Here is a 24,025-nt window from a genome sequence, read left to right as displayed (position 1 = left end):
CACCTTAATGTTGTCCGTACGTCTAGACGCTAACCGCGCGTCGCCGTTTACATCGGGATATTGCAATTCCATGTATACAGGAGAAGCTCTCTATGCTCACACATGTAAACGGGTTATCCCTAATGTTTCATAAACCCAAATAGTGACCTTAACCCGACCATAACCCGAAAATTGACAGGTTAGCTGAGACTTCAGATGCCCCAACACCTGCGATGAGGCGACTAAACGCCTGTGAAGAGACGACTCGATGCCTGTGAAGAGACAACTCAACACCAGCGATATGTTATGCCCTAAATTATTAAATGATTAAATAAATGTATTTTCCATGTACTTTTCTGTAATGCACTTTTTGTAAAGCTGCCTTGAAACAATATGTATTGTGAAAATAATAAATAAAAAATATAAAAAATAAATTTGAATTGAAAAAAATAACATAAAATATGTATGCATTTAGGCATTTTTTTTATTTATTTATTTTTTAATAGGCTTTTCTGTCTATTTACGCCGTAACCACTGTACCCGGTCGTCATAGCGACGCCTTTCGTTCCTCGTTGCCCCATCAAGCTATCGCTGGATCCTCTCTTCGGCCAACAAACAAAGGGAAGTCTGCACCTCCCCGTTTGACCACGGCGTATTCTTCCGAGTTGCCATAATAATAGTAGTTAGTTTAGTAACTATCTCTGGCCAAACTATTTTAAAATGGCGGGGTTCTGGATACTACATCTGGCACGTGCAATGATGATGAAGTGTATGGTGACGACTCTCTCTGACCAATCAGCAGTCGGCATTGTTTTCACGTCACATTTTAGTATCGCCTCAGCTCGCTCAGAACCTCGCCGGAGGTGATACAAAAAAAGTACCCAAAAGCAGGAACAGGTACAACTTTTACACAGTGGAAAAGTAAACAAAGGCGAGGCGAGCCGAGCCGAGTCGGTACTGTGTAGTGGAAAAGCGTCATAAGTTACAACTTGTGCGCTATAAATATGTGTGCGTTGCGTCATTACACAATTTGAAACAGAAGTCTCTGACCAAGGATCAGAGACAAGGATCATTCAATTACACAAGGAATGTGCATTAAGTAAATATTCAATTTTTATGGTATATTGGCATTAAAGACATTTCCATTTCATGCTCCCATTTACATCCAGTAAATTTCATGCATTTCAGTCTCTCAAGATCTGGAGGAGGTTGCACAGGGTGTCAGATGAAGTCTGCCCTGGAAACCAATGACACTCTGCTTCCTTCAAGTGAAGTGGAAGGGGCAGTCAGGTGGTTATCAAGTGCGTGATTGTTACGTAACTAAACGCATCATGTTCTGTTGTTTTGTTGTTGTTGTTGTTGTTTTTATCTGCTGGGCTAATTGAGTAAAAGTGAGTTTGTTTCATGAAGGGAATGGCAGTGAGATGGGAACCAGGGCTTACATCACAGAGATGACATTGTGTCCTCCCCCTGGCCTCTCTGACACTCAGGTCAGATTATATAAGCAAACCCTCTCTCCTTCCCTCTCTTTACGTCAGGAGTGCACAGAGTCAGTTCTTTTAGTGTACAGAATGTAAAGCAGCCAAAAGCTGAACTGAAATGAACTGGTGACTCCCAGCTCATACCACTTTTAAGCTTCTGAGAGACAAAAAAACACATGGATGAAGTCAAAACAATATGAAACCCTACGGTCTAAAAATACTTACTCTTCCACTTGGCTTCTATTCTATACATCATAACAATTGTCAGGGCCACCCACTGGGAAATATCATTCGTTCAAAACCATGCTTCTCATTACCACATATTAATCATCAAATATGTTCTGATTAGCTGTTGCTATTGACGTCACGCAGAATTAGAGAAATGGCAGTGTTAGATTTCATGAAGTAAGAGATAGAAAAATTAGGAAAGATAGGAAAAGCAAAAAAATAAAGTGTTTGAATTTACCTGATTCTTTTTCAGGAGCAAAAATGAATCACCAGGTGATCACAGACCTGAAGGTGAAAGAAAGAGAGATGTATGAGGACTTGGAAAATAATAGATGTTAATATTGTTCATATTAAACAGTTTTGATTTGTTTTTTTTACAGTTTTTTTTTTAATCATATATATATATATATATATATATATATATATATATAATTGCAGGAAAATATGTGATTAAAAAAACTGTAAAAAAAAAAATACATATATTTATATATATATATATATTTATATATATATATATATATATAATTGCAGGAAAATATGTGATTAAGAAAACTGTAATATATATATATATATATATATATATATATATATATATATAAATGTATTTTTGTAAGATCCACAGTACTTATATACTATTTCCTATAAATCAAATAGGAATTCATATACAATTTCAATAAAGGAATTCATAAAGGAATATAAAGGAACGTACAATGAAGGAATTCATATACAACTTCATACTGTCACGGTGCCGGTGGAGTGTAGGCAGAAGAAGGAGAACAAGAGGCAAATGCTCCAATGCAAACACTTTAATTTAACTTAGAATAGCAAACAGGCACGGGTACAGGCAGGAATACACTCACGACACGGAAGGGTAACATCAACATCGACCGAAAATGACAGACTAAATGAGGAGGAACTAAATACACAGGGTAATCAAACATAATGAGGTGCAAACAGGTGAAACAGGACGCTGAACGGGAGGCTGATGAGGGAGTGAGTTCAGGTGTGCAGACGAGAGGATCATGGGAAGTGTAGTGCTGAAGACAAGACAGACTGGTGCAGACGAGGACTGTGACACATACATTCATAAAAGTGTTTTTTTAATTTTTTTTATCTCACCAAGACAGGCATTTTGGCATAATTTTGTGTGTATTTTACCACTAGTGTGTATTTGACAGTGAAAGTACTTAACTTATTTAACTGAGATAAACTTTTTTAACATCAAGCATGTGCCACGCTTCATTTTTAAATTCATGCTTATGTCTTTCTAACATTTCAAAAACTTTAAGCAGCTCTGCAGTTATATTTACACACTGTGATGCACAAAACAGAAAAATCTCAATCGATTGACACTTTAAAAGTTCCATACATATAGTGTATTGCCATAACAACTGTACTATAAACTTTCTAGGACAATGAGCTCTGGAATAACAGTGAATTCATTTAAAAACAACATAAGCAGAAAACTTAAAAAGAAGACTAGGAAAGACAAACAAAAGAAAAAGTTACAGAATGCTAATTATGAGGTTCCACTTGTCTGTTTGAGGAACATCCTGTTTGAATGCACAGGTAGGAGGTGGGGGGTCTGTTTCCTCTCCAAGGGCCTACAGACGCACTCCCTACCCACATAGTGTCTCTTTTGTTGTTTGATAAATTGACACTGCCAGTTCCCCACGTTGCCAAGACATGAGGAAGACCGCCGGGAAAAAGAAGTAGGAGCAGCGGCGCTACATGTGATTGGTATCACTTCTGACTGACTCTCTTCATGTTTTTATCTGCACTGTCTCCACAGGCATTAATTTCAAAGCTCTGATTGAGGGTGCTAAGACTATATAGCTAAGCTATATATATCATTGTGTTCAGTCAGCCATCCATATCATTGAATAAGTTGTATCCTGCCAGATAAGCCAATAGTTCAGACAGACACCCATCAGCCATACCAAATCCTAAATTGTATTATTAACATATAAGGTTACAACAAAAGGTCCATTTCAAGGCCATCCAGTACCTGACAGTGCAATGCACCATAGTTAAATATATTACACAAAAAGTGGCATACGCTCTTTCCTTTTAAAATAAAGCATTTTACTCTAGACCCAAGTTTCACAGACAAGGCTTAAGCCTTTAGTCCCAAACTGAAAGCAACAATATATATATATATATATACTGTATATATATATATATATATATATATATATATATATATATATATATATATATATATATATATAGGCACATTTATAAAAGCTACTTAAATGTTCTAATTGAAGGCCTAATCCTGGCTTAGTCTAAGCCTTGTCTGTGAAACCAGGCCTAAATCTTTGAAAAGTAGTGTAAAAGCAGTGTATCGATGAAATTGTCATGAAAATGTTTTGTGTTTTATAGTTTTTGTTTGAGTTAACCATTGCCTCATTAAAAGAAAAAAAGTTGTGTTTTTTTGGCTCCTGACACTTTGCAATTAAACTGAAGAAAACTAAAATCAGTCCATGACATGTTTGCCTCTAAACCCCATTTTTCAAGCAGCGCAGGAGAAAAGCATCATGTGATTTTCAGAATCTCCAGCCAACAAGCAGTGAAATACGACTCAAAGAAATCTAGCTGAAAGCTGGCAAAGTTTCTGTGCCGTTGGAATGACAACACTAATAAATGAAATAGACTCATAAATTCTTCATGGCCAGTGGCCATAAGTGAATCCATAACTGAAGAACAATCTGTTGCATTCACATCTGCGTGACGACGACCCTCTCTTATGTAATTGATAAAATAATAATTTTTCCAAGAACATTATGAAAGCCTGTATTTGCAAAATATGTGACTCATTGAATTGAGGGGGGGAACATTATTTACTCAGCCTCATGCCTTTCCAAACCTATACGACTTTCTTTGATTTCCTATGGAACACAAAAGGAGAATATTTGAATGATATCCTGGAGAGTCTTCTCTTTTTAATAATGAAAGTAAATGGAAACTGGAACTTGTAAGGCTACACAATGACAATGGCCTTTTGTAAGGTACACATGCAAGGTCATTTTTAGCATAATGGCTCTTTGCTAAGGTGGATCAGTGCTTAAAAGTCCACTACCTCGACCCTTGGTTCACTGCAGTCACACATTTAACATGTAGACCTTCACAGGGTCTTAAGTGTTAACAGAGGCCAGGTGGATGCACACAGCATGTGTTACAGAGGAACCAGAGAGCTAACTCAATGTCCAATGAAAAATAAATTTAGATGAATTCACATTCGCCTGTTAACTGTGTATTGTGGAGAACAGAAATAACCTGCTACAATTTTAACCACAAGAGCAAAGTAAATCTAATATTAAGGAATGTATACATCTGCTATATATATATATATATATATATATATATATATATATATATATATATAGTATGATAACAGAACAAAATTATTATATTGTCATAATGAATAAATAAGAATTATATTGTTGAAATGAAACCCTTAGTTTAGCATAATCTTTTATACTATTTCTCAGGAAAAAGTAATATAGTTACCTCCAAACATGAAAAATAAATACATTTTAAAACTGGATACGATAGAAAGGATCACAGACCCGAATGAGCAGTTTATGAAAATCAATAATTATCTTAAAGGCATAGTTCACCCACACAAACTCATTTTCTCACCTTCAAGTTGTTCCAAACTTGTATACATTTCTTTGTTCTGCTGAACACAAAGGAATATATTTTGAAGACCAAACAGTTATGGGGAAACACTGACTTCCATAGTATGGGAACAGAAATACTTTGGGAACAGAACCATCCCTTTAGAATAACAGAAAATGAACATCAGGTTAATTCAGGCTGTAAAATGCCATTCACTGCTACTCCCCAAAAGTGATAGACTTAAATGAATAATTGAAAATATATATTTTAAGGGTCCCTAATATGCTAATTTACAGGAGCAATTTTGTTGAGGTGGTCTACTAGATTGAGTTTTTCAAAAACCTCATTATTTTACTAATTGACATTGTTTCAGCACCTGTTTTCACCATCTGTCTGAACGCTCTGTTTTAGTTCTGTTTTCTTTAAAACCTGCCTTCCGAAAGGCCCAGTCTGTTTTGATTGGTTAGCTGGCCAAGTCTGTTGTGACTGCTCATCACTTAGAGCGTTTCGGAAATATAACGCTCCTTACCATAACCGGCGAGTATCAGCTCCAGAGGCTTCCTGAGGCGCTGTAAATACAACAACCATGCCAAGTATTGCATCAGTTTTGTCATATCAGTTCGAGCCAGAGTCCTATAATGGAATTCAAGAAGAACAAGCTGACTTGTACAGGACATTATATGCTCCCTTTGTGCTTTAAAACTTAGCAGACTGTTCACATGCACAAACAGCTGTATTACACACTGAAGAAAAGTACATATCAAAATGTTACACTCACTTTTGTATGATATTGAGGTCATTATAACATGCAATTTTATGATCTTCAAAAAATGGGCCCTAACTTAATATACATTTAGTATTGCGAGAACCACCGTTCACACGACATGGTGGAGGAGGGAATCATAATTCTCAAAAAAAAATGTCCATTAGATATTTCCAGGGAAGGAACAACATAGTTCTTCCAAGATATGTTGTGCCATGGGGGGAGGGCAACATATTTTTGCAAGAACACTGATAGTTCGCCAAACATAAGAGGGGGGGAAGAGCAAACATATGAAAGCTTCTAAACAGTTTCTCTTTGTTTTCAGTTCTTTGACAGTGAAAGAGACAAGAATGTGTCTGAGACAGACGATAATGTTGAAGAGGACCCTGATTATAAGGCATCCTTTAGAATATGAGTCTCATAGACTTTGGCGTTCTCAGTGGCATAAAAATAAAAGCCACGCCGTCAAAGTAAAAGTCACAACAACAAGTGTGGCTTAAGTCACTTTAGAGTTCCTACTGGCGTTGCGAATGCTACCAGAAAATGTTCCTAGGGGAACCATTAGCTCTCAGGAAACCATCCTGGTGGTTATTTCCTACAACTATCCGGTGCTAAATCCCCAATATGTAAGGAAATGAAAGAAGCTGCAAAGAATATTGCAGCAGAAAGAACCATTTACAGGATCAGGACAGTTTCAGCTTCAGTAAAGAAGGTTTTAGGACGTCGCAGAGTGTCCAGCAAGCACCAGGACTGTCTCTTCCTCAGGAATCAGCTGTAGAATCGTGTCACCACCAGTGCAGAACTGCTCAATATAGGCAGCAGGTAGTTTCAAGTGGACCTGCACACACAGTCAGGCCAAGACTTTAGGACAACAACCTTATGTAAAGAAATACAGCAAAGAAGCCACTTCTCTCCAAGAAAACATCAAAGATGAGACTGAAAGCACAAGGATTGGAAGTACAAGCCCCCTTCCGGCTGTTTGGGACATCTGGAAAAGCGATTGTCCAGAGAAAAAAAAGTGAACGCTACCATGAGTCCTGCGTCGTGCAAACAGCGAGGCATCCTGGGACCATGCATGGGGGTGTTAAATTGACCCCAAACATATCCTTGATAACAAAAATTGTATAATATAATAATATAAGACATTAAAACACCGAAAAATATATATTTCTTTTTCAATGATTGAATTCTATGTCAATCAGTGAGATTTTATGGTGATCTGCTAATTTGTTCAAAGTCGTGCAATAAGTATTCCAGATATATAAGGGGTTTTATTTAAAGGGCTATTTAACAAGTCAACAAAGAAGCAAAGTTCCTGACCTAAACCTTTGTAAAAAAAAAAAAAAAAAAGTTTTTTTTTTTTTTTTAAAAAGGTGGGAAAAAAGAAAAACCTTCATTGTTCAACCTTCATTAAATTGTTTTTAATTGCTGTTTAAATTGCCCTAGTTGGTAAAAATGATTTTTGAAAATAATTTATTCGGTTGTGTACACTATTCAAGGTGTAAGTAATATATGTTGTATTTTTAGATTTGTTATAAAGTGAAGCGAGAGAGAAAACTTGCATTTCATCTGAGGCCAAAATTCTTCTTGCACTTTGCTTCCTCCAAAATTTTATGTGTTCCTACTTTCATTATGTCCTATAATTCTCGGTCGTATTCCCCATAATTTTGCCCAATTTTTTTTCTGTCTTTCCATTCTTTTCTCTCTTTTCTCTCCTTTCCGGCCATTCCATTGTTTCCAGGGAATATTCTGCATTGCCAAACTCAGTTAGAAAGGCGTATGTTAAGTTGTGAAAGATTGATGTGCCATTGACTCGGCCGGTCTCTTGTCTTGCCATAGGCTTAAATCATTCATACAAACATTTTGAGATGTTTCTTTTGAAGTCAAAGGAGGCGCATACATTTATTTAGACTATAGGTTTAGTGTTGATGCATTTAATGTGTCTGAATCATTAAAATTTCGCTTATTAGAAGTGCAACACGAAGAAGTTCTGATTTACTCTCTGTCAGAAGTACAAGCTTATAGCCTACAGGGAGTTACAGTTTTTTTGTATTATATTCTCCAAAGTAGGCTGCTTTAGCTCTGCCTTAACAATAACCACACAGATGTGAATACCCTAAGGAATAGCTTGGCTGAGATTTATTCCAGAGTCTGTTCTGGTAGGTGGGTGTGTGTTGTGTTGTGCTGTGCAGAGATTGGGGACTAACCGTACCCCACAGCGCTATACCACGAGGCAGGACATTCTATCCGGTCCACCATTGATCTCAGAAAGTGACTGGTGTGTATAATGCAATTTATCAAATCAGCATCTGTCATCCTCATGGGACACTCTGACACGATGCAAATTCACTTCACACCATCCAATAAAACATCCTATCAGCCTCAGCCATTAACATGATGGACTGCCCTCCGGTAAGTAGGATTGTGGATCACAACAAGGACTTTTATAAAACACTAAAACAGCTGGACAAACTCATAGCTCTCATTTTTGAGGTTATTCTTTTGGCTTGCATGTTCAGGATGTTCAGTAAGCTCGCCCTCTCCCCGCCCACCTGTCCAATCCTAGGTTAAGAGCATGCAGGAATGTCCACAATGCAAGGACTATTAGCTAAACCGTTCAGCTACCAGAAACTTCCTTCCATATTTGGACCCAAAGTGCACGGATTTGAAAATCCAGCCCTCTTCCCGTCTCTCTCTGCCTTCTATCTCAACTCAGTATTTACAAGAGTACCACGTGGCCATAAAACACACTGAAAAATAACAAAGAAAAAAAAAAAAACCTGCTGAATTCAAACATGTGATTAAAAAAAAATAGAAACTCAAAACAGACTACAAGTCACAAGTCATTTGCATGATGAAATTTTATTTGAATTCATTAAAAACAGATTGATGCTTATATTGCTGTACGGTTCAAAAGTTTAGGGTAAGTAAGCTTTTGTTTTAATACTAAATTAGTAACTTTTATTCAGCAAAAATGCACTATATTGATCAAAACAAGTGGCATTTATGATGTTACAATATATTTATATTTCAAACAAATGTTGTTTTATTCTTTAAATTCATAGAATCACGAGTAAAATCTATCACATTTCCACAAAAACATTAAACGGCACAACTGGTTTCACTTCATAAGATGAAATGTGGGCACCAAATCAGCATATTTAAATAGTTATTGAAAATGAAATATAATATGACACAGTCGACTAGAGTAATTGCTGCAGAAAATTTTGTCATCACTGAAATAAATTACATTTTAAAATATAAAAATAGAGTAGTTATTATAATTATATTATAATAATGTATTATGACGACACTATCAGCTAGTAATACTACAACTGAATCATTTAGTTTAGTTTTAGTTTTTTTCCTCATTTTTTATATACATATTTTTTAATAAATAAACTAGGCGTGCAACTTAATGATGCAATCGATAATAAAATAAATCGACAATGAATTTCAAAACCGACTAATCGGGTCTGTGCACTGTCATCGGAAAACCACCATGACTTAACTTGACAGCATTTACCAACCCGATCTCATGACCAAGTCGTACGAATTCGACGAATGATTAAAAAGTGGCTAATTCGGAAAACAATTCATACAACCTCACTCGTACGAATTAATACGATTTTGCTAAATCGTACATATTTTACGAGTTGGCCAATTCGTATGAATTCGTACGAATGACCTACCCCTTACCCCGCCCCTAAACCTAACCATCACGTGGGTTTAGACAAATCGTACGTATTAGTATGAGTGAGGTCGTACGAATTAGCCACTTTTTAATCATGCGTCGAATTCGTACGAATTGGTCGTGAGATAGTGTTGGCATTTACACATAAGGCATAGCAACACAGAACCAATCAGTTATATTTGTTTTCGTAATCGTTTACATAAAATACAGTGCCTCTGTGCTGCAACATTAAGCTGTCCATTTAATTCACCTTTTCTTTCGGAAGTAGCTTCTGTGGTGCCATCGAAGTGTAAAGACGGTATTATGTAAAGCTGTTAACATCTTTTGACCTTAACATTCCAGCTTGCCTAGTAGCCCAAAAAAAGACCCAGATTCGGACAGCTGTGAGCGAGGGCTGCCACTGTTTTGCAACATGGCACATGTGACTGTTTCCCATAGGTCAGACTCTTAAACAGAATGACTGAGTAAAACATGACCCAAAGCCATCATAGGTCATCAATGTTTTTGCAACAAGCAAAACAAATGCACATGTGTGTGGAGTATAAACCAGGCTTTTAGCTTCTATATAAATTTCACTCAAACCCCCCAACACAATTTTCCGTTTAATGGCATGTCTGCGCTTTCAGCCCTCTTTTTAAGCCGTTAGGGCTCTAATGCTGCAGGACAATGCATTAAATCCTTTGTTTGAACTTTTGTAATTTGTTATCATTCCATCTCTTTTTTTTCCATTATCCCAAATAGGACGATGATATAACTTCAAACTATAATGAGCAATTGGCCAGCTTTGAGGCCTTGGCTGGATATTTCTATGTAACGTGTCAAGGGCAGTGATCTAGGAAGCCCTGGCCCCAAACAGCATCCATGCAGAGCTGCAGGACAGCTGTAATCTCACGCTCTCCCATCTCTTTCTAGCCAAAATTTTGGAACAGAGCAGGCAAGCACCCCAGGAAAAAAAGGCTTTTGCTGCTGAGCTCTTTGGATTCAGCATGATCCTTCTTAGCTCTCGCTGGAATACCTCGGATCATCCCAAACTATCCAATGATGCGTCAGTTAGGAGTTCTTTGAAAATATAAAACTCTATCCATGATAATTTGTATTTTTGGCGTGCTTAATCCTGTTTGTCAGGGTTTAGGCTTATAATGGCACAAAACAGCCATGGCCCCTAATATAGCCGGTAATACAGTCTTCTATTTCCGCCCATGTTTGGTGATGGGGGGATACAGAGGAAATCTTTGACTTACTTTATCCACACTTCTCTGGGGTGTCGCATCTCTGACTCACTTCAGTATATGACCAGGCTCAGAAATTAGAAACAGATATAAACATAAACATGCAAACAAAGATAAAAGTCTGTGAAGTTTTTGAATACAGATGATGAAATGTCACCATAATACATTAAAGGGACAGTTCACCCAAAAATGAACACATAAGGTGACCAGGGTCTGCCCGCACATAAAAAGGGTTCATACAACATTTTTTTTTTTTTTTTAAATCTTCTGAAGTTATTGAAAGCATTATGTAAGATGTTATTCGCTGATAATCTCCCCCGCTGCTGTACCTCTCAGTTGCACTTGCATATATTGGTGCATTTACTTTATATATATTTTTTAAATTTCACTTTAATTTTACACATTTAATGTATGGCTTTAGAGGGTTTGGAATATAATGAATACTTTTCAGAGTGATTTTTTTTTTTTTAAGTTTTGATGGATTTTAGAAGTGTGGACATTCTATCAATCTTTTCTTTGCACAAAAGAAAGAAACTCATATGGGTTTGGAACAAAATGAGCATCAATAAATGATGGCACAATTTTCATTTTTGAAGTAAAATATAAAAAGTAATTAAAAATGTGAAGCACTGTGCTTAGTATAATGATGTGGTATTTGTACTGAAATTGTAATTTTCCTTTAAATTTTATAATTAATAAAACAATAAAATTTTACATTTATCTTATAAGGCATGGAGACACAACAGTAATTCCATGAAAATAAAACAAATCAGAGTTTGCTGTTCAGCTAAATAAATCTCCATTAGACTAAATAACCTCTAACTCACAGAATGGATCTAAATGCAATATATTGATCTGAAAATAAATAGCAACAGTGACTGAACACGAGTGAATGGATTTTTTGTTAATTTTCTAGCCTTTGATCTCTATAAGATGAGAGTGGGGCACATAGAGCAGACATTTCTTGCTTTAGTTCAGTCATTAACATTAAAGGAACTAAAGGACTGCTGTTTTCCTTTGCTGATGATACAACTAGGATTTTAGCCAAACTCTTTCATTCCGTCCACAAAAGGAACGGCTTGAGAACATCTATTGAATGAAAACTCCCACTCCCACTCTCCCATATGAAATCATTACAGAGGTTATAGATGAGGACCGCTGACGCAGTCAAAGAAAGGTCCAGGAACGTAAAATAAAATAATAGAGACTGCCAATTCTCACTAGCTCAGAGCTCACGCTTGCATTTGACTCCAAATGATCCAAACAGTTTAGAGACAAAATGTTCTGATGAGTGTAACCGAGGATCACAAGCTGAGACCGAACAAATCAGATTATTAAGCGAACAAACCTCACACTTGTGAATCATTTTCCAGAGACTACAAAAGAAGCCCAGAATCATATGGTAAACCTTGCTTAGGTCAATGCAGCCAAAAACATCTGAATGACTGATGACTCACTATTTCATTGGAATTCATTTCTGTGTAAGAAATTTATTGACTCTAAAGTTCGGTTTGGCCATGTGGCCACATATAATCAATGCATACCTTTGACCACATATAATTTATGATACTAAAAAAAAATTGATTATATATTATGTGTGTGTGTGTGTGTGTGTGTGTGTGTGTGTGTGTGTGTGTGTGTGTGTGTGTGCGTGTGTGTGTGTGTGTGTGTGTGTGTGTGTGTGTGTGTGTGTGTGTACATTTGGGGTCAAAAAGATTTTTTGGTAAAGAAAAGAGTAAATACTATTATCCAGTGTTGGGAAAGTTCACTTTCTACATGAACTAGTTCAAAGTTCAGTTCACACATTTTAAAATGAACAAGTTCAGTTCATAGTTCATACTTCAAAAAATTAACTAGTTCATTCATAGTTCTTTTTTCCATATGTTGTGAGCTTTTTTATATTATTATTATTGCCACAGCCCATATACAACCACAGAAAACAATTATTTTATCAACAGGCAAAGTTTACACAGAAATGTACGATTTTTCCCATCCTCGCCGACCTCGTCATAAAATCCGTTTAAAAGATCATCCGACGCCTCCAGTCCTCGCTGCTTTGTCGACGGCGACCGCGGTGCGACACTGGTCTCTTGTGTTGCCAGATTGGGTGTTTTTTTTTCGCTACATACACTGTAAAAAAATATTTTCAAGATTTGTTTTCACAACATTTTTTCTTTTGTCAAATCAACTTAAATAATTTATTTAGTCCAGATAACTTATTATTTTGAGTTTCTGATGATTAAATCAATCTCCTTCATTGTATTAACTCCCTTTTTCCATTTCAAATCAACTTAAAATATTAAGGCAACCTTATAAGGTTACTTATTTTTTTAAGTTAAACCCACAATATTTGTTTTACAGTTTATTAAGGCCTGTTTATGTGTGTTTTAACTGTGTTTTCGCCTGGAAGGCTCTATAGAAATCTGGCACCTTATCGCACAAAGTTAAACTGAGAGAGCGTGCGTTCACAGACACCAGAATGAACGCGTTCACAGTAACGTTCATCAGGCAGTAATACAGTACGTTCAGTTCACGTTCGCCCAAAATATGAACGCTAAAAATATGAATTGAAAGCGTTCAGGCACAACACTGCTATTATCCAACAACACTCTAAAAAATGCTGGGTTGTTTCAACCCAAATTTGGGTCAAATATGAACAAACTCCAAATGTTGGGTTAATTAATTGTAACCCAACTTCAACTTTCACTTTCAACTGTAAATGTTTTAATTGCATTTTTAACCCAACATTTGGATTTTTCCATATTTGAGCCAAATTTGGGTTGAAACAACCCAGCATTTTTTAGAGTGAAGGATGCATTCAATTGATCAAAAGTGATAGAAAAGAATGTTTCTTACAAAAAAAAGTTAACTTTTTTATTCATCAGATAATCTGAAAAGCACCAAATCAGCATTACAAAATGATTTCCGAAGGATTATGTGACATCAGCTTTGCTGTTCTGTAATATTTCACAATATCTATTTTTCTTTTTTTTACTACACTGTAAAAAAACATTGTTGGTTTAACTTAAAAAAATGAAGTAACCTGGTTGCCTTAAAATTTTAAGTTCATTGAAATGGAAAAATTGAGTTAATACAATGAAGGAGATTGATTTAATCATCAGAAACTCAAAATATTATGTTATCTGAACCAGATAAATTATTTAAGTTGATTTGACAAAAGAAAAAATGTTGTGATTACAAATCATGGAAATATATATTTTTTTACAGTGTATATTTGTGATCAAATAAATGCAGCTTAGGTGAGAAATTACCAACCCTATAATCTTTAACTGGTTTACTAAACATGACGAGTTAATTTTACTCAAATGCTTTCCACATTCACCATATCTGAATCCAATAGAGCAACTTTGTGATGTGAAACCAGAGATTTACAGCCGACAAATCTGCAGGAACTGCCTAATGCCATCATGTCAATATGGACCAAAATCTCTGCGGAATATTTCCAGCAACTTGTTGAATCAAAGCCAAAAAAATAATAATTAAGGCAGTTCTGAAGGCAAAAGGGGGTCCAACCCAGTACTAGCAAGGTGTACCTAAAAGAGGGGCTTGGTGAGTGTATGCGCAAGAATATTCTTAAAATGATTCATTATAAATGTATTTTTTAAATGATTTCATTTTTTCACACTGAAGTGTTTTTTAAACACAAAATACCACTGTAACATCATGTGGTAAAATCACTACAAAACATGGAGTCTAGCTTACTGCTTTATACGACTCCGTAACATTCACATATTCCAAGAACACTGATGTTGCTTGGAAAATAACAGCTGCTTTTGACGAGAGCATCCTTTGCCAGACATCAGCTGGATGACGCAGGGAGAGGGAGAGAGAGAGAGAGAAAAAAAAAGAGGGGACAGAGAAGTGTCTACTGGCAGGTGTTGGCAGCCCAGTGTGAGGGATAAAGACTTCCTGCCAAGTAGATGATTTGGGTCAGTAGGTAATTGCATTCCTGGATCACAGAGGGCTCGGTGGCAATTAATCCTGACTGTGAGCCACGTGAGCTGGGGAACACGTTCACTGTGCAGAGGCAACTGTGGTCAGAGAAAGGGCCTGTCTGCTCCGGCCAGGAAGCCGAGCGGCATTCTTGTCCCCAGAACAGACAATGCCAAACACAAACTAACATTCTTTGCATCCTCTTGTGGTAAGAGTGCACAGCAGGTGTGTGTACCTCTCGGCAATAGAGCTTCCCGACAAATATCATGCATCGGACAAATGATTGGTTTGTGTCCACCAAGTTCCAGAGGAAACAAATCGAATCAAATTAGATGAAGTATCTTTTCGTTTGTGAAGTGCTCATTTAATAACCATTTCTCATTTAAAATTCCAGCAAAAATAACTGGGCCAATTAGAAATAAGCGTGTCTGCCCACGATAACAAAAAACGAGAAAATTTTAAATGATGGTGTATGAATGGCATATTTTATGTATTTTTGAACAAATGAATGCACCGTCTCATTAACCCAACTGTAGTATGATATACAAACCTGTGTTAAAAAGTTTGGTGTCTGCCACTCTAAAAAATGCTGGGTTATTTTAACCAAATTTTGGGTCAAATATTGACAAGCCCAAATGTTGGAGTAAAAAATGAAATTAATAAATTTAACCCAACAGTTGGGTTTATCCATATTTGACCCAAAATTGGGTTAAAACAACTAGTCTTTTATGCTCCCCAAGGCTGAAAAAATGCCATTAAATCAGTAATATTGTGAAATTACAATTTAAAAACATCTATTTTCTATTTGAATACCTTTTAAAATGTAATGAATTCCTCCTGTGATGGTAAAGCTGAATTTTCAGCATCATTACTCAAGTCTTCAGTGTCACATGATCCTTTAGAAATCATTCTAATATGATGATTTGGTGATCAGAAGGAATTTCTACACAAAACCTTACAGAAATCTTAAATGCTTGCAATGACTTCTGTCACTATTAGGAAGTTATCATGTTTTTACACTTTGGAATACTGATCCATGTATAATCCCTTCTAAAGGATTTGGTAATACTTCAGTCATTAGTAGGGGTTACCACGATCTTCACTTCAGAATAAATTATGCATTTTTCACATTAATTATGAACCTGTATATAGTTATTAGTAGTCCTCTGGGAGGTAAGAAAAAAATAATACTTATATCTAATAATGAACTAATGCATTCAACTGAGTCCTATTACAATTTCTTAATCTGAGTTTCTTGTTAGTTATTATATTTACTAGAATATTAATAGTGCATTACTCATGTGTTCCTGTGTAGTTATTAATTAATGACAGAAAAGTATTTTAAGTATTTCCAAAGGTTTTAACTTAACATGACTCCATCAAATGTATTTCTATTTTATAAAGACAAATAATAAGCCCTTTCCATGCACAGACCAAATTCAATGGAAAGCCAATAGTGGAAGGAGAATTAGTTTAAAATGCCAGCAATGGAAAATCAAAAGGGTAATTTTATTCTCTATAGACCTCAGAACACGTTGCTCCTCTATTTAATAACTCATTATAGCTCTTTCTAATTCTTCTCTGGCTCGACTCTTTTTTACCCCTTCTTTTTCTTTTCATTGTACTTTGCAATAATAAGATTAGTGATTTTTTGGGAACCCAATGTTAACTTTGCAATTAGAGAGTGATAGTAGACACTAAACCTGTTAATCTTAATTTATATTACATTTTTGAACATTAAACTTAAAAAAAAAAAATTTTTACACCTGGTATTAAGATGCGTTTTGGTTGATCAGATCACAGATGAGACACATTCCTGTTTACACCTGGGTGTTTTAATCGGTCTCTTTTTTCCCCACTTTCAACAAAGGGAATTGGGTGGGTTATTCAAAGGTCTATGTATGCTTTGTGTTGGGGTTTAAATTTTAAATTCTGATCTAATGGACATAGCTTGTGCAATTTATGTGAATGTGCAGCTTTCATTTCTGCTCTGATAGCTGCAAGACCACGCCGAATGTGATGAGTGCATGTTAGAAATCGAAAATGGTGAGAGAATATGTGCTTGGTATATTTTTCATCATCCTCAAACAAAACTTGGGTCTTAAATTAATCAATGTTCCCTCTAAGCTAAACACAGAAGTGCTGTGCTGTTACACTACGTGAAGCCACTCAGAGGCCCATAGAGAACAAAAAGAATAATTCAACAAAGTCGTTATTTTTTTTTTTTTTTTTTTTTGCGCACAAAAAAGTATTCTCGTCGCTTGATAAACTTAAGATTGAGCCACTGTAGTCACTTGGACTTTTTAAAAATGTTTTTACTAACTTTTCTGGGCCGGCAAGTTTCAATAACATAGAAGCCTATGGAGGAGTGAGACAGCTCTCAGATTGAATCAAAAATCGCAATTTTAGTTCCAAAGATGAACGAAAGTCTTACGGCGTTGGAACAACATGAGGGCGAGTAATTACTGACAGAATTTTCATTTTTGGGTGAATTAAACTTTTAAAGGTGCATAGCGCAAATATCTGTGTTTTCGAAGAACAACGCCCCCTCTGGCGACATGCTTAACTGCAACCAGAGGTGTGCACGCTCATGGACCACATGCACATGCCCGCTTGCACAGGTTGTTCATAACCAAAGGAGCATCAGCCACACAAATCTTTTGCTACAGTCATAATGTCTTCAGAGGTAATCTGCAACTCATTGTAAATATATGAAAGGAAAGGCATTTGAGTAAATTACTTATGTGTGTGTGAGGGGGAAACAGGGGTAGTAGAAAACTTAGGTTTTTGATTCCATCTATCTTCATGTTGAACTGTTTTATGTGCTTACTGTATCCACTTATGATTGCATTATTATGGAAACACATTCATGAAAAATGTAAGTTATTACTTTGTATAGGATCCCATTTGAGCCATAGAGCAGACCGGAGATCTCTCCATGTGTTGAAAGCATTCCCGATGTTGACTCTCGTCTTATTCCGACGTCTGGCACTAGACAAAAGTTTTATTTTCTTTGTCTTACGTGGAGTTTGCGTTGGGGTTTGGAATGAACTACAAGCCAGTCTCTTTGAATCCATCTTCTACTTTTGTCGAAAGTTGACTTAAGTTTTGTCGCTCGAGTTGTCTTCGCTGATACTTCTCGAATACACGAATCTGCCAGACATAGCCAGGCGAGCGTGAACGCACATGACGTCATGCCCAGTCTCAAATTCGAGCCCGAATCCCTCTCATTTATTTTACTGTAGAGGATTATAGAGGCGGTCGCAGTGATCAGAGAAGGGCTCATTCAGCCCATCAGGCAATTGTTTAAGCATGTATAGGTTAGAAAAACGGGTATTTTTAACATGAAATGTTGCATAATGCACCTTTAAGGTATTGAAAAAATTAAACTATATTAAAATAAAAATGGTAAAAATAACAGTATTTCTAGAATAACATTTTAAAAATGAATGATTATTTCAAAGATTGAATGCCGGGGGTTATGTCTATCAATTATAATATACATGTTTATTTAGGGCTGATGTGATCAGTTTTAGTTCTTAAAAAAAAAAAAAAAAAAACATTAGGACTCATTTTCACACATATAAATGTAAATGGTTGGTTCACATTTCTTCACAGCTACAACCAAAGCAGTGAATTTGCCACTTTGTTTAGCTCTAAAAAAGCTCAATTTTTGTGATTTAAGCATGAAAATGTTTTCCATAAATGGGTCCATCTCGCTGATCCATCCTAAAGCCAATGAGGCACAGGAATGGCTGGCACAGTGCTGGTGCAGAAACAAATATCACAGCGACTCTCTCAGCAAGCTATCATTTACCAGGCCAAGATCTACCTCTCCTCTGGGACTATGATCTAAGCTTTTGGGTTGCTCTGTTTTTAAGCCAACAAGCCTCATAACAAAATAGCAGGACTAGTGAAATGGCATCTAGTCGGGCACATGCAACCTTTTGAGCCGGGCTCCATTAACATACAGCCTGTGCGTCAGAAGAAATTAATCTGCCAATGACCTCTGATACAAAAAGAACAGGGCTGAGGCTGAGCCCCACAGGGGTGGAGGATAATGCCTTTTTTGGCAGATCACAAAACTGCGCCTTTGCAGCGAGGGGTGATAATGATGACTGTTAGATATTGGCACTTTTAATCTGACCTAAAGACTGCGTGGCTCTACGTTGGATTAAAAAGTGCTAATGGGCTCTATGATTATGTACTTTCGCTTTTTGCATAGTCCCATAAAGTGTGTATTAAATATTAAAAAGTAAAAAAATCCACATAATATGAAGCAAAATAATACATCAAAAGTAAATAGGCCATAAGAGGCCATATGTTACCGTTATTTAACCATGTAACTAACCATGTATTTTAGGCAAAAACCAAAGCTCTATAAAAGAAAAACGGGATGAAAATAATGGTAATATAATAAAAAGATACAACTGTTCAATAAAAACAATTACAATTATTAGCTGTAAAATAACAAATAAATAAATAACCTAAATGTAGCCCTTATAACTCCACAGCAATAAGTGCTTAAATGAATCCAATCTGATGGGCCCATGACATGGTTGCTCTTTTAACAATACACATTTCTTTTAATCATCTTGCAAGGTGGTTTAACATAAACATTCAGCTGTCGTCAACAAGAATTTGTCATTGTAATGCACCTATAGCCATGTATGTGCTACATTTTTAAGTGTATTGCATGTACAATGGCACACTGGAAATTTAGCTTGTAAGGAAAAGGATGATTTTAAAGCAGGGCTGCCAACGCAATTGAAACTGTTCTCACTCCACACATCCATATTCTCACGCAGTGAAAAAACATTATGAATCAAAGAGGACACTATGGAAAGCTTCTTCCCACCATGGAATTATTATTATTTATTTATTTTTAATTGAGACTTTTTACCTTATCTCTTATCTTGGGACTTTTTATCTAGAAGCCCTGTTTTAAGGTAATTTGGACTGATTAAAAGAACACACCTATACATACAATTCAATACAGTTTCCAGCTGTTTCCAGTGGCAGTAAAACAACATTATTTCTTTTTTACACACTAATCATGATTACAGGGGCATATTACTGATTAATAATGACTTAGTTTTGTGCGGTACCTTGCACAATTCTATGTTATGACCTCACCGCACTTCCACCAGTGCATGATTCCCCAGACAGCAAACTGACATTGAATCAACGTGGAAACGACGTCTCTCATGACATTGAAACAACGTTGATTTGCTCATCGAATTAACGTTGAACCAACGTCAGACGCGGCATTCTTCAAAGCTAAATGAAATCGAAAATTGGTTTGCTTTCATAACGTTGAAACAACGCGTTGATTTCAAGTTGATTTTCCGTTAGTTTTGAAAGAATGACGCGTCTGACGTTGGTTCAACGTTAATTCGATGAGCAAAACGATGTCAGATCAACGTTGTTTCGATGTCATATTTCCACGTTGATTCAATGTCAGTTTGCTATCTGGGTCTGATACATATAAATGTATTTCTGACAGAAATTTTCAACAAATCACTGTAAAAGTGTTCAAAGACTTAAAGAAGCAAGCTAAAATGGCATGATTGCTTTAGCAAATGCGTTTTTATCCAAGTGTCGCAAAACGTGCAAAATGCTATTTACAATGAGCCTGGGTTAAAATAAAAATAAAAAAATCTAAATTGATTTGATTCTTAAAAACAGCATATATTCTCAGGGGATGAACTGCAAAACTCGATCTCCAAAATATGTAGGCATGTTGATTAAAATTAAGGACCACCCTAAAGAAAACTGCAAATGTTTGCAATATCTCATGCAGATTCTTTCATTAAAAAAAGTCTTAACTTTCAATCATAAACTCATTGGAATTGCATGTAAAACTAGAAAGCAACCAAACCCTCTGTGTGAGTCCTTTTATAACCAGATAATAATCCAATTTAACTTTAACTTCACTTTCTTGCAATCTGCGCAGGCTTCTAATTCATCTGGTTAATCAGTCAGGACGTTTATTTGTTGTTAAGAGATTCTCTCAAATTGACGACACTATATGAAAACAAGCGGCAGACATTTTCTCAAAATGGAGACACTATATCTAAAGAAGCAAAGGCCAGCATAGAGAAACAAGTATGCACAGATTACAATCAAGACAAGATGGATTCTCACAGCTTGTGCTACTTTATTTCAGTGTGTCATAAAATAAATATAAAAAAAATATATTTTAAAATAAGAACCAAACAACAAGACCATTCATTACAAGGGAGGTTCCACTCTTCTTTTAAAACAAAATCCCCTGTCCGCCTTTTAAAAGGAAGGTTAGCAATCCAACGTGCTGTATAATGGAAGCACTTACTGTTATTGCCCTCACACTAATTTAAAAGAAAAGTGTTAACCATCAGCTAACAAGATGAGTCACCACACATTTCAGGGCATGAATGAATAAAACAAAAGTTAAGAAAGACTTTGGTAGTTGAGATAAAACAAAGCAATGATTTGTGAATAATAAAATGTTTTGACTGATGCCAAGTGCTCCAGCTGCTGCTTGCGCTGGCTCCAAACTGAAATAAGACAAGACAACTCTGCCTGAAGCCAACCAGCACTGGATATGAAGACCCTTCAGTACTGTTGACGAAAAATAATGAGATTAGCACACCGTTCTATCATTAAAGTCGAGTATATCGCACCTCACGGCTATGGAAAATCCCATTAAGGTCTACCTTTCGCTGCCACAGCTATGGTGGGGTACCAGAGGAATGTGAAGGTAGAAAAAAGCTAGGAAGTATCTAAACTGTTGCCGTACTTGTGGTCCAAAATAAAGGAAGTGGGATGCTGTGTGATTAGACATTTCTAACTAAGCAGAAATACTGGTAGATTTATCAACTGCAAGGAACAATTCCAGAAGGTTGAGGCAGGGTTGTACAATCTTGCTCCTGGAGGGCCACTGTCTTGTAGAGTTTGGCTTCAAACTCAAACAAACACACCTAAACCAGCTAATCAAGAGCTGTGTCCAAAATCTTCCCCCATACCCTTAAATAGGGCACTAGGGCACCTTTATTAACTAGCCCGACTGATAAAGGATTTTGAAGGCCGATACAAATATTTTTTGGTTTTAAAATCTGATATATCGGCCGATATTTTTTTTTTTTTTTTAGAAACGCGCAACAAAACATTAACAGATTTCCCTAACATAGTTATTTGTAGTTATTTATGAGTTGTAACTAAAATAATATGATAAAGCATTTTAACAAGAAACGTGTTTCTTTTATTGTCACAATGGAACAAAGGAACATCAAAAAATATTAAAGTTCTGATAAATAAAATAATAATTAATCCCTACATTGCCTTATAAGCTACCTTATAATTACAATGTCAGGTTAGCTAGTCTATGATGAGCCATAATATAGCAATAGATAACGTCATACTGCAAATTGTAAAACATACATTTTCAATTTAAAAGGCCAATGCGAGATGATTGAAGCGTGTTTCTTACATTTTTATTTTATTTTTGAAATATTTATTTATCGGCCATTATAACTGCCGATACCGATAGTTTGGAAAATGTCTAATATCGGCAGGCTGACATATCGGTCTGGCTCTATTATTAAACCCCACCCCCGATTATTACGGATGGTTTGTGAATAATAAATGTACTTAGTTAAACTTCCTGGTGGTATTATTTATTGTATCGATGACATTACATGGGGGCTAATGGTCCCCGGGAAGTTCGAGTTTGAGACTCCTATAAAAAAGTGGCCAATATAGAATGCGGTTAGAGAAACACAATGTCCTGCCTTTACAAATCCATTCCTTCATAATGTAAAAAAAAGTCCTGCAACCCTGTATTTGAGCTTTTTAAAGTTTCCCTTTAAAGGAAGTATAGCTCAACATACTTGACAGTAGTTATTCACACCATGAGTAACACATTCCACAAATCCTCAGCATATATTACCAAACAAAGACAAGAGTCACATAACCATAGAAAATGCAAAGCCATCTCAGAGCACATGTAGAGCACAAGACCCAATAAAACCCAGACAGTTGCAGAAAAATCAAGTGCACACATATATAGTGCAAAGTACTTTAAATTAACAGTACATTTATATATGACCAAATATACAGATAATTAAAAAATGACCCACAAAAAAGCCCCTAGTAAAAAGTGAAGTGGCTTCTACCAACAAATACACCCACGAAAATGAAGGCCTTAAGCAGCACCCTCAACTGCTTGTTTTAAGATATACCTCCGCTGTGAAGAGCGCATCTGCAAGAGCAATGTACCAGAAGGTAAACGAGAAGAGAAGAGAAGAGAAGAGAAGAGAAGAGAAGAGAAGAGAAGAGAAGAGAAGAGAAGAGAAGAGAAGAGAAGAGAAGAGAAGAGAAGAGAAGAGAAGAGAAGAGAAGAGAAGAGAAGAGAATACTCACAGCATCCCATGTGTCTATGGACTAGAGAGAAGCCCTCAGTGAGGAGGACCTACAGCCAGGCCCTTATGCTGTTCAAATGACTCATAGTGCTTCTTCCTGCTGCACTGAGGAGTCATGAGGAGGTAAACATTTCCAAATATGGAAATAAAAAACGTGAAAGATTGGGGGCAAAATTTGATTCGGCTTGCTTTTTTCGGTCTGGAATGCCACTCTTTTTCACTGGCCAGAGTAGCATAGAAGCCAAGTTTGTGGTTCGTACCATTTGCAGAATAACAATGATAATTGCTGCGAGTTATTTAAGAGGGGGGCTGACACACTCACAATGGCCAACAAGAATAAGACAAACCACAGTATCTAAAAGTAGTCTTGAATGCCTACAGTGAGGACAACAGAACTGAACCGCAAGACCCTCAGGCGGCACTATGCTGCTGCTGACCCACACAAACACACAACTGAACTTGATACAATGCATACCACACAGAATCATATTTATTTGTGTATGTGGAGTAAAATGTATGAATGAATATATTCACATTTAAATAATCACGACTTTGTCTTCACTTTTTTACTATATTAAAGGAGAACTCCGGAGCAAAATGAACCTTTGGTCTAATAATACATCGGTAGCCTACCAGTCAATCGTTCTCTGAGATTTGTTTTCATGATAATC

General features: G+C 36.3%; 1 protein-coding gene across 5 annotated transcripts in view; it reads right to left on the bottom strand.

The window, feature by feature from the left end:
- Positions 1-24,025, bottom strand: part of lpp (LIM domain containing preferred translocation partner in lipoma) — a 217,087-nt gene that overhangs the window by 183,258 nt on the left and 9,804 nt on the right. The window contains exons 1-4 of one of the 5 annotated variants that reach the window (XM_089134150.1): positions 23,356-23,484; positions 6,755-6,913; positions 5,842-5,945; positions 1,927-1,973 (exon numbers count right to left, since the gene is read on the bottom strand). The gene's annotated coding sequence lies outside the window, so the exon portion shown is untranslated. Of the gene's footprint in view, positions 1-1,926; positions 1,974-5,841; positions 5,946-6,754; positions 6,914-23,355; positions 23,485-24,025 lie in introns of those variants that run through there. The other 4 variants (XM_089134149.1, XM_039691477.2, XM_039691478.2 and 1 more) reach the window with 4 other exon arrangements.

This window comes from Pimephales promelas, chromosome 8 (assembly GCF_988280905.1).
Source record: "Pimephales promelas chromosome 8, fPimPro1.hap1.1, whole genome shotgun sequence".
Lineage (NCBI taxonomy): Eukaryota > Metazoa > Chordata > Actinopteri > Cypriniformes > Leuciscidae > Pimephales > Pimephales promelas.
This window is presented reverse-complemented; position numbering and strand designations above follow the sequence as displayed.